Source organism: Ornithorhynchus anatinus, chromosome 12 (genome assembly GCF_004115215.2).
Source record: "Ornithorhynchus anatinus isolate Pmale09 chromosome 12, mOrnAna1.pri.v4, whole genome shotgun sequence".
NCBI classification, from domain to species: domain Eukaryota; kingdom Metazoa; phylum Chordata; class Mammalia; order Monotremata; family Ornithorhynchidae; genus Ornithorhynchus; species Ornithorhynchus anatinus.
Window position 1 is genome coordinate 39,656,311 of NC_041739.1, and position 15,209 is coordinate 39,671,519.

At 46.6% G+C, this 15,209-nt stretch overlaps 1 long non-coding RNA gene across 1 annotated transcript; it reads right to left on the minus strand.

Moving 5' to 3' along the window:
• Positions 1-233: 233 nt before the first annotated feature.
• On the minus strand, positions 234-6,059 carry LOC114815452. The gene is made up of 2 exons (XR_003763227.1): positions 5,994-6,059; positions 234-337 (listed from the first exon to the last, which is right to left on the minus strand). It is a non-coding gene; the product is annotated as an uncharacterized LOC114815452 (long non-coding RNA).
• Positions 6,060-15,209: the final 9,150 nt, after the last annotated feature.

Genomic DNA, 15,209 nt, shown 5'->3' on the forward strand with positions numbered 1-15,209 from the left:
TGTATCCACCCCAGTGCTTAGTACAGTGCCTGGAACATAGTAAGCACCTAGCAAAAACACAATTATCATTATCCCGACTTTGTCAGACTGGGTAATCTGCCCCGTGAAAATGGGGAGGACCAGGCGTCCCTGGCGACAACATCATTTCAGAAGGGATTGTTGATTACGCGGGAAGCTTTAGTCTTAACACACACTTATTACTGAGGACAGTGAAAATAAATACCATGTTTTTCTCTCTGAAAGTCTCACTGTTATCCGGTGTCCTACCGACACTTACTAGCAGAGCTGCTTCCAGGTCACCGGTCTCAGAGGGCTTCCTGCTGAGAGAGATCCCGTTCTGAGGAAATAAAGGAAAACTGAGATTGGAGAAAAGATAATCACGTGAGCCCCTTCGCCGAAACGTGCTAGTTCGGAATGCACATTAGAACCCCCGTGGGGTTGACTTCAGCAGCAGTCTGACCAGCTGTCTCCTTCGGAATTGGAAAATTTTAATTTGGAAATTCAGAAAAATGTATTTGGGTTCCATTTCATCGAATAGGAGCAGGGGGCAGAAGGAGATAAATGACTTAGAATAAACCTCCCTCTCTAGACTGTAATCGATCGATCGATTGTATTTATTGAGTGCTTACTGTGTGAGCTCCTTGTAAGCAGGGGACGTGTCTACCATCTCTGTCGTATTGTACTTTCCCAGTAACTCAGTATAGTGCTCTGCACACAGTAAGCGCTCAATAAATACCACTGATAGATCAGTAGACATTAATTAAGACGGCAGTAACATGTTCTAAAATCTACACCATGATCTTATCGCAAACCATAAAATAAGAGTGAGAAAGAAATCACTCATCCTATCCCGCCTAGATGACTGCATCAGCCTCCTTTCTGACCTCCAACCTTCTGCCTCTCCCCACTTCAGTCCATACTTCACTCCACTGCCGGGATTATCCCTCCACAGGAACGTTCAGGGCGTGTCACCCCGACCCCCATATCGAACACAAATCTCTCATTATTGGCTTTAAAGCCGTCCATCCCCTTGCCCCCTCCTACCTCACCTCCCTTCTCTCTTTCTTCAGCCCGGCCCGCACACCCCGCTCCTCTGCCGCCGCTCCCCTCCTCACTGGGCCTCGTTCCCGCCCGTCCCGCCGTCGACCCCTGGCCCACGTCCTTCCTCTGGTCTGGAACATCCTCCCTCCTCAAATTCGCCGGACAACCACTCTCCCCTCCTTCAAAGCCCTAATGAAGATGCGCCTCCTCCAGGAGGCCTTCCCAGACTAAGCCCCACTTTTCCTCAGCTCTCGCTTCCTTCTGCCTCACCCTGACTCACTCCCTTCGCTCTTCTCCCTTCTCCCCGCCTCACAGCACTTACGTACATATGCACATATCTATAACTCTATTCATTTATACCGATGCCATTTACTTGCGTCGATGTCTGTCTCCCCCTCTCTAGACCGTGAGCCCGTTGTGGGCAGGGATTGTCTCTCTTTATTTGCTGTATTGAACTTTCCAACCGCTCAGTACAGTGCTCTGCACGTAATAAGTGCTCAGTAAGTAGGACTGAATGAATGAATGCTGAAAATAATTTGCTTAGCCTTTAAGGATTTAGTGGAACAACTGAGAGCTGAATTTTTGCTGTGAAATAATCAAGTGGGAGCCAATTAAGTGAGCAAATGGGCGTAGTTTTAGAGACACCGACTTGAAGAGCAGGATCATTTCCTTTTCAAACTTCACAGTGGGGCACTTTCTCTAAAACATGGACTAGGGTGGGTGAAACTGTTAGTCACGATAAGAGTTATTAAAATCAGGGAATCCTTACTGGAAATTAATGACAATAATTGTGTCCAGAGACTTAAAAAGAAGTGTGAGTTAATAGGAAATAAAGCAATCGATGAAAATTTCTTGTAGCAGGCTAACAAATAATAATGATTATGGTATTGGTTAAGTGGTTACTGTATACCGGGCACTGTACTAAGCTCTGGGGCAGAGAAGGAGCGTGGCTCAGTGGAAAGAGCCTGGGCTTGGGAGTCAGAGGTCATGGGTTCGAATCCCCGCTCTGCCACTTGTCAGCTGTGTGACTGTGGGCAAGTCAGAGGTCATGGGTTCGAACCCCAGCTCTATCACTTGTCAGCTGTGTGACTTTGGGCAAGTCACTTAACTTTTCGGTGCCTCAGTTACCTCATCTGTAAAATGGGGATGAAGACTGTGAGCCCCACGTGGGACAACCTGATTCCCCTGTGTCTACCCCAGCGCTTAGAACAGTGCTCGGCACATAGTAAGCGCTTAACAAATACCAACATTATTTTCTGGGCCTCAGTTCCCTCATCTGTAAAATGGGGATGAAGACTGTGAGCCTCACGTGGGATAACCTGATTAACCTGTATCTACCCCAGCACTTAGAACAGTGCTCTGCACATAGTAAGCGCTTAACAAATACCAACATTATTATCTTTATTATTATTATGAAAAAGTCACACGAATCAAGAGCTCCATGCTCCGCCTGCAATTTACTGGAGCGTGCGTCAGAGTTTACTGGTACCTGTTCTCTGAGGGGCCGAGGAAAGGGCCTGAGAAATGTCTGGGCAAGAGTTTGGAGTCCTGGCCCGGAATACAAAATCTTCAAACCCATGAGCTCAGCGTACGGACTGAGCCTACGGGGTGCCGGAGGGATTGGATGAAAAGCGTGAGAGGTTTCCTTCTCCTTCCTTGAAACCAACACGTCCTTAAACAGATTGGCGTGGAAACGTCTCATTTGAATTGGGGAATAAAACTGCAAAACCGACGAAGCTACTTGGCTAGAACAGCACTACGGTAAGTGGACACAGAAGTCTACTTTTCTAATAATAATAATAATGTCGGTATTTAAGTGCTTACTATGTGCCAAGCACTGTTCTAAGCACTGGGGTACATACAAGATATGTGGGGCTCACGGTCTTCATCCCCATTTTCCAGATGAGGTCACTGAGGCATAGAGAAGTTAAGTGACTTGCCCAAGGTCACACAGCTGACAAGTGGCAGAGGCGGGATTAGAACCCACCACCTCTGACTCCCAACCCCAAACTTTTTCTACTAAGCCACGCTGCTTCTCAATACAGTATCCCTGTTTCCTAGAAGAGAGACTACATGGAATTTGGGGGGATATTTATTTTTTCGTGCAAAAACATATTTTTTGGTACAGGAGAAGATATTAATGCTGGTTTTTAATAACAATGATAAACTGTGTGGTTAGTTCAGTCCCGGGCATGTAGCAAGCGAATAGCAAATGTCACAATTATTACAATAGTATTTGTCAAGTGTTTACTATGTGCCAAGCACTGTACTGAGCACTGGGAGAGATACAGGATATACCAAGTTGGACACAGTCCCTGCCCCAAAAGGGGCTCACAATCTAAGTAGGAGGGAGAACAGGAAGGGAAGCCTCATTTTCCGGATGAGGAAACAAACACAGAGAAGTTGAGTGACTTTCTCGAGGTCGGCCAGGAGACAAGTGGTCGGATTAGAACTCGGGTCCTCTGACGCCCAGGCCCGTACTTTTTCCGTTAGGCCACGCTGCTTCCCAAACGTTCCTTCAGTTCAATCCCTACTAGTCCGCCATACCCGTCGTCGATCCCAGCCCCCGGCTAGACCGTTCCCAGGGTGGAGCCGATCAAAGAAGAACCGGTGCAGCCCAGTGGAAAGAGCACGGGCCTGAGGGTCAGAGGTCCTGTGTTCTAATCCTGGCTCTCACACTTGGCTGCTGTGTGACCTTGGGCAAGTCCCTTAACTTCTCTGAGCTTCAGTTCCCTCATCTGCAAAATGGGGATTAAGACTAGGAGTCTTGATCGGAGGCATTTATTAAGCACTTACCGTGCGCCGAGCGCCGGGCTAAGCATTTGGGAGAGTACAGAATAACAGCTTTGGTAGCTACGTTCCCTGCCCACAACGAGCTTACGGTCTCGAAGTTCTCTCCTAAGCGGTTAGCACAGTGCTTTGCAACCACTAAGCTCTCAGTAAACACCGTTGAGTGATTAATTGATTTCTGGACAATAGTGTGCGTATTTCAACTAACCGTTCCAGGAATACTCATTAGTGCTCTGAAAACCACTGAGTCACGATTAAGTGCACTGTGCTAAAAGCTCGGGAGAGTTTTGCAGGAGCAAAACACCCTTTCCCTTCCAGTCATTCATTCATTCAATGGTATTTATTGAGCGCTTACAGTGTGCAGGGCACTGTACGACGCGCTTGGGAAGTACAATTCAGCAACCAACAGAGGCAATCCCTGCCCACAGCGGGCTCACAGTCCAGAAGGGGCTTACGCTCTACTGGCTAATTATTTTAATCCCAGCTCTTCTCCTTAGAAGTCCACCTCTAAACAATCTGAGATTGGATTTGGAATTTCCGCTCAGCTTTTGGAAAAAAACCCAAACATTTCCCCTGGGGCTAGAAAAAAACCCAACACGTCGCTCTTAATAACACAATGACAACGTGTCCAGCCACACTAGTCAGGAATTTCCAGCTGTTTCGCCGGCCTGACAAGGTACGACTTGTCTAACAACCGATCAGACCGTGAGCCCGTCATTGGGCAGGGATTTTTGTTTGTTTGCTTTTGTTGGTATTTATTCAGCGCTTACTCTGTGCAGAGCACTGTTCTAAGCGCTGGGGTATACAGGGTAATTAGGTTGTCCCACATGAGGCTCCCAGTCTTCATCCCCATTTTAAAGATGAGGGAACTGAGGCAGAGAGAAGTTAAGCGACTTGCCCACGGTCCCACAGCTGACAAGTGGCAGAGCGGGGATTCGAACCCATGACCTCCGACTCCCAATCCCGTGCTCTTTCCACTGAGCACGCTGCTAGGGATCGTCTCTATCTGCTGCCAAATTGTATATTCCAAGCGCTTAGTACAGTGCTCTGCACATGGTAAGCGCTCGATCAATACTTCTGAATGAATGAATACGACCTCCCCCGGCCACGAAGTGTCTAGACTGAGATATGTCCATCCTTCTTCCCGACTTATCAATTTGCTCGTCCTTCGCATCTCGAATTGGCAATGGTTCCGCGGGATCGGACTGGACTTCCAACCCAAAGCTGCGGCTCATCTTTCCAGAACAAGCATAAAAATATCAGAAGACCCTCCCAGTTTCTTCTTCCTCTCACGGAGATATCATAATCTGAAGGCTGGGGACATCGGGTGAGGCTGAATATGAGAAGCAGCGTGGCCTAACGGATACTGATAATAATAATGTTGGTATTTGTTAAGCGCTTACTACGTGCCAAGCACTGTCCTAAGCGCTGGGGTAGATACAAGGGAGTCAGGTTGTCTCACAGTCTTAATCCCCATTTTACAGCTGAGGCGACTGAGGCCCAGAGAAGTGAAGTGACTTGCCCAGGGCCACACAGCAGATGAGTGGCGGAGTCAGGATTAGAACCTTCTGACTTCCGGGCCCGAGCTCTATCCACTCTGGTCCTGGGTTCTAAAACCAGTTCCACCGCTCGTCTGCTGTGTGACCTTGAGCGAGTCACTTCACTTCTTTGCGCCTCAGTTACCACATCTGTATAAAGCAGATTGAGACTATGAGCCCTCTGTGAAACGTGGACCGTGTCCAACCTGATTAGCTTGTATCGACCCCGTTTCTTAGTTCAGTGCCTGGCTCACAGTAAGCGCTTAAGAAATACCATAAAAAAAAAAAGATTGCTAGCATCGAAATCCATAAAACGGGGCTAATTCAACTCTTCTTCAAAGCTCAATTGAGCTATTAGGCCTTGGAAGTGGACCATGCTTGTTTCAATTCTTTCGCTGGGAAAAAGGTTTCTTGAAAAAATGTTGTTTTAAAAAGTTCCTTCAAAATGAATGCTTTTCTTAAGAATGTTTTTGCCAGCTCTCTTGTACGCCTTATTTGAAGGAAATTTCACTATCCTTCAAGCATGGCCCAGTGATAACTGGAAAACCCGTGCATGGCTGCATCATATTTATACTCTTTGGATTATTAAATCAGAATAGATTCCCCAAGCTACCTTATCCTTACCTCATTTTTGAATATGCTTTTTGCTTCCCTCTCCTACTTCCTGACACTCGGAAGTTACTTATAATAACGACCCGTGGAAGGCCTCTGCCTTACCCGGAGACGCTGGAGTGTTTTGTTGCATCACTATTACCAAATAATAGGGCGTTGTCATTCCGATTTTTAAGAGTCCTAATGGCAATTAGAAATCTGGCATGGAGACGCTCTACGGATTTATTTATAAGAACCAGGTTACTCTGTGGGTCTATACCTTAATAGTTTCCCTGTGATTGCAAAATAGACAATGCAGCTACGGGACAGAACGCAGTCAATGTAATATAATGAAATACAGACCAAGAGAAAAAAAATGAATAGGAAAACACCGTTTTCGGAGCCAAGGAGAAATCACGATTCCCTCAAACCGAATGCCGTCCGGCTCCATTTAAAGTGCTGACGTGGGTGTGAGTTTGGGAGCTTTGGAATGGGCGGGAGATGGTTGCTTTTCCTCCATATACTCATGATTTAATATCGGGTTTGGGAAAGATCTAGAAAAGCTTTCAAAAACCATTTAAGAGTCTATCACAGCGCACGAACCAACCCCATACCGGAAGGACTGCTTCGCGTCAGTCTACTTTCACTAATGTAACACGACCGTCCAACGTATTCAACTTTCATATCTCATTAAACAAAGAAACACCATTCTTGGCTATTTTTAAACTGTACCCGGGGAGTCGGGAAGTGAACAGCGCTTATTCCTAGCCATGTGAAACGAGTGAGTCGCAAATTACATAAATCTCGAGGAAGTAACCGAAACCACAGGTGATCTCTTGACCTTCCTATTTTTCTTTCTAATGTAGGGAAGCTTGGCCCAAAACAATTTACATGTGAGGGTAATTAATGTTTATGATGCAAGAATAACAGTATTTTTTGCAATTTTGGGAGAATGTGGGTTGTATTTATTTCTGTGCTTTGGAGTTCAAGGATGATGCTATTGATTGTGGAATTTGGTCCCAGGGTGCTTTTGTGGCTGATAAATCGATCTGTGACCAATTATTCCTTCCACGCAGTGTGTACCTGAACATTGCCTCTCGCGGGGCCTACTCTAAAGCTGATAACCGTCTCCGTTTCTGTCTCTCGGCCTCTCTGAATCCTCAAACTCCCTGCCCGAAGGAAGTCACCCCATTTCTAACGGTCGAATGCCAAAATGCAGCTTTCTGCTGTTGTTTCCCAGCTGCCCACGGCTACACCGTGCTGACTGAAGGTGGGCTTTCAAAATGTTTATTCTGTCCTCCTTCTCCAGACCCAGCTTTTCGCTATGTCATCCGCTCTCTTCCCGTTACCGTCTGAGAAGGGGTGACACGACGCGCGTTGCTTAAACGCAGATAATAATGTTGGTGTTTGTTAAACGCTTACTATGTGCAGAGCACTGTTCTAAGCGCTGGGGTAGACACAGGGTGATCAGGTTGGCCCAGGTGAGGCTCACAGTTAATCCCCATTTTACAGACGAGGTAAATGAGGTAGACTCACTGGGATCTCATCTGTCGTCTCGTCTACCGTTTAGAAATTAGGGCACGTGAGCGGCGTTCAGGGAATAAATGGCTCTAGATGTCAGATGCGGAGTCTGCGGTAAATCTAGGCCTCGTGGCCGTAGAGATACAAAGAACGTCAGCTTTTCTACTCTGTCTAACCTTGGGTGACTGGATCCGACGAATTCGCCGCCCAGGGAGCAGAATCCAGCGACTCCATCAGATCTCCGCGGACCTTGGGCTGTGGATTTAATTTTCCAGGTGAGACATCAAGTGGCTAAAGCCCGAGCCCGGGAGTCAGAAGGTCATGGGTTCTAGTCCCGGCTCCGCCACTCGTCTGCTGTTTGTGGCCTTGGGCAAGCCACTTCCCTTCTCTGGGCTTCGGTTACCTCATCTGTAAAATGGGGGTGAAGAGCGTGAGCCCTGGGTGGGACAAGGGACCGCGTCCAACCGGATTTGCTTGTATCAAAGCACAGAACCTGGCGCGTAGTAAGGCCTTAACCAATGCCATAATTATTATTATTATTGTTATTTTTTCTTCTATCCAGCTATCAGCATCTAGCACTGTCATTTTATAATACAATTCATAATCATTAATGCCAAGCCAATGAATACATTCAGAGATGACCAAGGTGATGTGTACGATTTCATCCTCATCAGTTTTTATAGCATCTATTGCTTGCAGACCATGAGATTAGGTCCATAAGAGCATTCAACAGAACTAGAAGAAATATTCCTTGTCCTTGAGGAATTTACAGCCTAATCTAAAGTGGGGCAGACAGGCAGAGACAGAGAGGATGAAATCTGTGGAAGCAAAACGAAAACCTAGGTTCAAATGAATGTTAAAAAAAAAGTATAGTAAGCAGTGCGGTCTCGTGAAAAGAACACAGGCCTGGGAGTCAGAGGACCTGGGTTCTAATCTCGGCTCCGCTACCTGTCTGACGCGTGACCTTGGACCTTGGACCTCAGTTACTTCATCTGTAAAGAGATTAAATCCCACTCCCTCCTACCTAGTCTGTGAGCCCCATGCGGGACAGGGGCTGTGTCTAAACTGATGACCTCGTATCTACCCCAGAGCTTAGAACAGTGCTTGGCACATAGTAAGCGCTTGACAAATAGAGTGATTATTATAGACCGATGTACCGATATTTGCCGAGGGAGGGAGGCTGATTGGATCAAGGAAGAGGGGATTAGTCTGGGAATGCGGCCTGGAGGAGGTTTTTCAGGGTGACACTGAAAGGGGGGAGGGGGAGGTTTAGCAGATTTGAGGTGGGAGTACTAGTAATTTATAAAAACCAACGTTTCTCATTTTGCTATCTGCCATTGGACTTTACTCTTAGGATAGTCTACTTTAGGCTACCAGGCACTGTACGGTTTCCTAATAGATCTTTCTATATTTGCATCACACATCTTAGCCATTTCGAACCAACATTCAATCCATCGATGGTATTTATTGAGCACTTACTGTGGGCAGAGCACTGTACTAAAGGTTTGGGAGAGTACAATAAACTGCATAGCCTTCCATCTGAGATGTTTACGGTCTTAGTTAAAAATTCTTTTCGATGCATATGTTCTTTTGGGTGTGGTTTCTTAATTTCGGTTATTTTACCAACTGCCATTAGGCTACGGGAAGAGTCTGCGGTAGCCAAGAATTGGAAAATGAGTGGACAGGGCCCATTGATTTCATAAAGGGTGAAAACGATCATCATAACAATAACGGTGATGGTATCGGTTAAGCACTTACTACGTTCTAAGCTCTAGGGTAAATAAAAGATAATCACGTGGACCCCGGTTCCTGTCCCACATGGGGCTCAGAGTCTTAATCCCCATTTTCAGATGAGATAACTGAGGCACACAGAAGTTAAGGGACCTGTGACAAGCAGCGTGGCTCAGCGGAAAGAGCCCGGGCCTGGGAGTCAGATGTCATGGGTTCTAATCCCGGCTCTGCCACTTGTCAGCTGTGTGACTCTGGACAAGTCACCTAACTTCTCTGTGCCTCGGTTACCTCATCTGTAAAAAGGGGATTGAGACTGTGAGTCCCACAAGGGACAACCTGATTACCTTGTATCCCCCTCCCGCCCAGCGCTTAGAAGAGTGCTTTGCACATAGTAAGCGCTTAGCAAATACCATCTTTTTTTTTTTTTTGCCCGAGGTCACACAGCAGACAAGTGGCGGAGCAGGAATTAGAACCCAGTTCCTTCTGACTCGCAGGCCTATGCTCTATCCACTAGGCCACGATGCTTTTCCACGCGGTTTCCGTGAAATCATGGAAAGCTAATCCACTGGGACAAGAGAAACAAATAAGGTTGTGACAAACAGAATCACGGAAAGCAGATACCCCACGACTGCCTGTTTCGATGATATCACCGTGGTTCAGCCAAGCCTACTAGGGATGACCCCGAACTTTCAATCGGATCTTTGATGGAGTTCTTAATTCCACGGCTCCTTCTGGTGGTTTTAAATACAGGATGGCTCTTACCGGTCCCGATTTATGGCCGTACAGCAACCTGACTCCAAATTCGACCCAACGAGGGAAAAAATTGGCTTGGATTCAGATCTTATCAATCGGTCGATCTATCGACGGTATTTTTGGAACATTTACTGTGTGCAGAGCACTGTGCTAAGTGGGAGAGTTCAGTGCAACAGACTAAGTAGACACGATCCCTTCTCTTGTTTATCTCGGGCCATTCTGTATAATTAATTTGCAGCTCTTTGGTTCATTACTATTATATTATTTTTATGGTATCTGTTAAGCGCTTACTATGCGTGAAGCATTCTTAGTCCTGTCCCACATGGGACTCACAGTCTAAAAGTTCATGAGGCCAACCCCTTGCCCGTGTCCTTCGTCTGGCCTGGAATTCCGTCCTCCTGCATAGGAGCAGTGTAGCTTAGTGGCTAGAGCTTAGGTCTGGGAGTCGGGAGGACCTGGGTTCTAATTCTGGTTCCGCCGCATAATAATGTTGGTATTTGTTAAGCGCTTACTATGTGCAGAGCACTGTTCTAAGCGCTGGGGGAGATACAGGGTCATCAGGTTGGCCCATGTGAGACTCACGATCTTAATGCCCATTTTACAGATGAGGTAACTGAGGCACAGAGAAGTTCAGTGACTTGCCCACAGTCGCACAGCTGACAGGTGGCGGAGCCGGGATCCGAACCCATGACCTCTGACTCCCAAGCCCGAGCTCTTTCCACTGAGCCACGCTGCTTCTCCACACGTGTGCTGTGAGACCACGGTCTAGTCACTTCACTTCCCTGGGCCTCAGTTAGCTCGTCTGTAATTTGGGGATCAAGAGTGTGAGCTCCATGGGGGACAGGGACTGCCTCCAATCTGATTTACTTGCATCTGCACCAGCGCTTCAAACAGTGCTTGGCACATAGTAAGAACCATAATTATATACAACAGACCATCACTCTCCCCACCTTCGATGGCTAATTAAAAACACATCTCCTCCAAAGGGCCTTGCCCAACTGAACCCTCATTTCCTTTTACGATCTCTTCTATGACGCCCTCGCGTTTGGATCTGTACCCTTTACATTAAGCCCACCCTCAACCCTACGGCACTTATGAGCATATTCTTAATTAATTTTAATGATAATAATAATGTTGATATTTGTTAAGCGCTTACTAGGCGCAGAGCACTGTTCTAAGCGCCGAGCTAGATACAGGGTCATCAGGTTGTCCCCCGTGAGGCTCACAGTTAATCCCCATTTTACAGATGAGGTAACTGAGGCACAGAGAAGTCAAGTGGCTTGCCCACAGTCACACAGCTGACAAGTGGCAGAGCCGGGATTAGAACCCAGGACCTCTGACTCCCAAGCCCGGGCTCTTTCCACTGAGCCACGCCGCTTCTCTAATATCTATTAGGGAATATATCTAATATCTAATCGAATATCTAATTTAATCTAATATTGAATGTTTAATCTAATTTAATATCTAATTTAATCTGATTTAATATTTAATTTAATATCTGGCTCCTCCTGTAGACTCTTTAAATTCCTTATGGACAGCGAACGTGTACTCTCCCAAGGGCTTAGAACAATCAGAAATGGGGTGACTTTCTTCGAGCAGAGACTTGGAGGACTTAGAGATGCCAAGCGACAGAAATGGAAAAATGAATCAGCTTTGCAGTTGCAGAGCTCAGCAAGAAGCAATCCTTACGTATGCACCGCTCTGCGCAGTAAGTGCTCGAAAAATACGACTGATTGATTGATTGATCCTGATATATACAACACTTCATTGATCCAAAAATAATCTTGAGCCATATACTATAACAGGTCTTTCTACTTCATGTGCCTATGTAGATTTCCCCCGCCTTGTGCCGTTTTAATTTTTGAACCTGAGTGTACTTCTTATTCTTGCCCCTATCCAACTTTTTTAAGGAATCGTTGCTCTAATTTAAGTCACTTCAAATGTTATTTCCATCTTGGCAGGTGTCAGGTTGCTGCTCAACTTATTGTCCCCTGCGGTCAGTGAATAGGTCTTAATACCTCCATTTGGGTCCCCAATAATTAGCGTCTCCCTAACTTTGGGAGTCCTTCAAGGTTCCGGGTCCTCGTCCACAACCCCTCCTTTGGACAACTCCTTCGCTCCCGTGGCTTCAACTGCCATACCTATATGGATGATTCCCAAATCTAGCTCTCCAGCCTGGATTTCTCTCCTTCTCTGCAGTCTCTCATTTCCTCTGGCCTTCAGGACATCTCTACTCGGATGTCCCGCCGACACCTAAAAATCAACGTGTCCGTAAGGATTCCCACCCGAACCTTGTCCTCCCGGTGACTTGTCCATCTCACCACCATCTTCCCTGACTCGTAAGTCTGTAACTTGGCCTCATCCCTAACTCGCCTCTCTCATTCGACCCACGTATTCAACATGTCACCCAATCCAATCAGTTCAACCTTCGCAACATCACTAAAATCCGCTCTTTCCTCTCCATCCAAACTGCCACATTAATCCAAGCACTTTTCCTATCCCATCTTGATCTCTAAACTGTAAGCTCGGATGGGCACGTGTCTGCTGATTCTGTTGTATTTTATTCTCCTAGGCCGTTAGTACAGCGCTCTGCATACAGTGAGTACTCAATAAATGCCACTAAGTGATTGCTTCCAGCTGACTTACCTGTCTCCCGGCTCTCCCCATTCCACCCCATACTTCACTCTGCCGTCCAGATCATTTTCCTAAAAAACGTTCCGGCCACGTGTCCCCACTCCTCGAGACCCTCCAGTGGTTGCCCATCCACCTCTGCGTCAAACAGAAACTCGTCACCGTTGACTTTTAAAACACTCCGTCCCCTTGCCCCTTCCTACCTTACCTCCCCGATTTCCTACTACAACCCGGCACGCAAACTTCGCTCCTCCAATGCCAACCTACTCACTGTACCTTGATCTCTTCTATCTCACTGCCAGGATCTCGCCTACATCTTGCCTTCGGCCAGGAACACCCTCCCTCTTCACATCTGACAGACGATCATTCTCCCCATCTTCAAAGCACTATTAAAAGCACATCTCCAAGAGGCCTTCCCCGACTAAGCTCTCATTTCCTCCTCTCCCACTCTCTTCTGTGTCACCCTTGAATTTGGATTTGTACCCGTCATTCACCCTCCCTCAACCGCACAGCACCTATAGACGTAGCCATGATTCATTTATATTATTGTCTGTCTCCCCCTCTAGATTAATCGCACGGCGGGCAGAGAACGTGTCCGCCAACTCCGTTATCTTGTCTCCCAGGTGCTTAGTACAGAGCTCGGCACACGGCGATTGCTTAATAAATACAATTTGACTGATCGCCTGAATACTTGCACATTGGCTCCGAGTCACTGTTAACCCTGCGAGTGTCTGGCAGAGATATATTTGTCAAGATAACCATGGAACAGAGAAAAAAGAGCAATGACCAAAAAAACGTGACCATCGCAAGACGGGGTGGTTATGAAGTCATGCCATTTAAATAGTCAAATGCAAACTTGTAAAATTCATTTTAGGACAAAATCTATGGCGTACAAGTGACGTTAGCCCTAGACGTATGAGATAAAGCAGCGTGGCTCGGTGGAAAGAGCACAGGCTTGGGGGTCGGAGGTCATGGGCTCGAATCCCGCCTCCGCCACTTGTCAGCTGTGTGACCGTGGGCAAGTCACTTCACTTCACTGTGCCTCAGTTACCTCATCTGAAAAATGGGCATTTAGATTGTGAGCCTCAAGCGGGACAACCCGATGACCCTGTGTCTACCCCAGCGCTTAGAACAGTGCTCTGCACATAGTAAGCGCTTAACAAATACCAACATTGTTATAAAGGAACAACCAGAAGTCTAATTAGCGCAGTAATGCATTAAGTCTAGAAACGCAACTGGTCCCGCACTTTGATATTTATCCTTAATCTTATCTTGAAGACTCTGATAATTCATGCTTGCAGAGAGATGGCTCCATACATTAGCTTCCTCCGGGGCTTTTAGGTTACAAAATGCTTCATTCATTCAATAGTATTTATTGAGCGCTTACTATGTGCAGAGCACTGAACTAAGCGCTTGGAATGGACAAATCGGTAACAGATAGAGACAGTCCCTGCCCTATGACGGGCTCACGGTCTAATCGGGGGAGACGGACAGACAAGAACGATGGTAATAAATAGAATAAGAAAATCAAAAAATCAAAAAAATACTTTTGATTTGGGTGAGGGAACCTAGGCTTACTCCTTCCCCGGAAAATCTACATCTATACAAACCGCAAGGACGTCCACAACACTGCTCACCTCTCACTGTTGGTACCTTCCATTTTCAAAATCAGGGCAGCCCATTTGGACAGCCAGCCAACCTCTTAAGCTCCTCTGTAGTTGGACCCCAATGTCAAGGCCAATTCCACGAGCGCTCACCTGGCTGACGTGGAACCTAAGGAAGGAACGACCGGATCCCGGGTCGACCGCGCAGGATCCCCATCAGACTGCAACGTGAGCACAGAGCTAAACGGGGCCCTTTCAGAGCTCAACGCCTCGCCGCTCTTCCACGGTATAAGATAGATCTCTTTGGGATGGTGAAATTCCCGCTTTATCGATCAATCGATGTTATTTATTGAGCGCTCACCGTGCGCAGAGCGCCGTACGACGCGCTCGGGAGAGTACATTTCAATAAAACTAGGCCCTTGCCCTCCCGACTCCTTAAACCTGTTCCCTACTTGGTCATTTAGAGATTCTCCATTTGGATCATTATCTTGTCGGTACCCAGGATCAGGAAGCACCCGTGCGACCGCCTTTCATCATTCTGAAATTTATTACCGCTTTTTCCGTTGCGTGACGTGTTTCTAGCCAGAACATGTGCCTGAAGTTTTTTTCCATCTTCTGGACTCTGGCTAAAATTTCTTCTAATAAATTGATGCGGTGGTGTATAACGAGATAGCGTGACATGCCATATGAAGAAGGGCACGTGAATACTGGCATTAAACGCTTCTCTTACAGTAGAAACGGCGTGCTACATATAGAACAGTATTTTACTGGATACCTTATGAATTTTGATGAGGCGGCTAGAATTTAAAAACGGGTTGCTTTTTTAAAAAAGGAAAAGTGTGTTTCTAAGCAGTAATAAGAGTGACTTGCGATCTGGTCACTAGTCATCGGCACGTCATTTGGAGGTTAAAAAAAAACCCCTGCGACTTGGGAAAGCCCAAGTATTGAACATCTGAGGTGCTGCAGGTTGCGGCTGATACAAAGCGGAAAGTTTGTATGCTATCCTGGC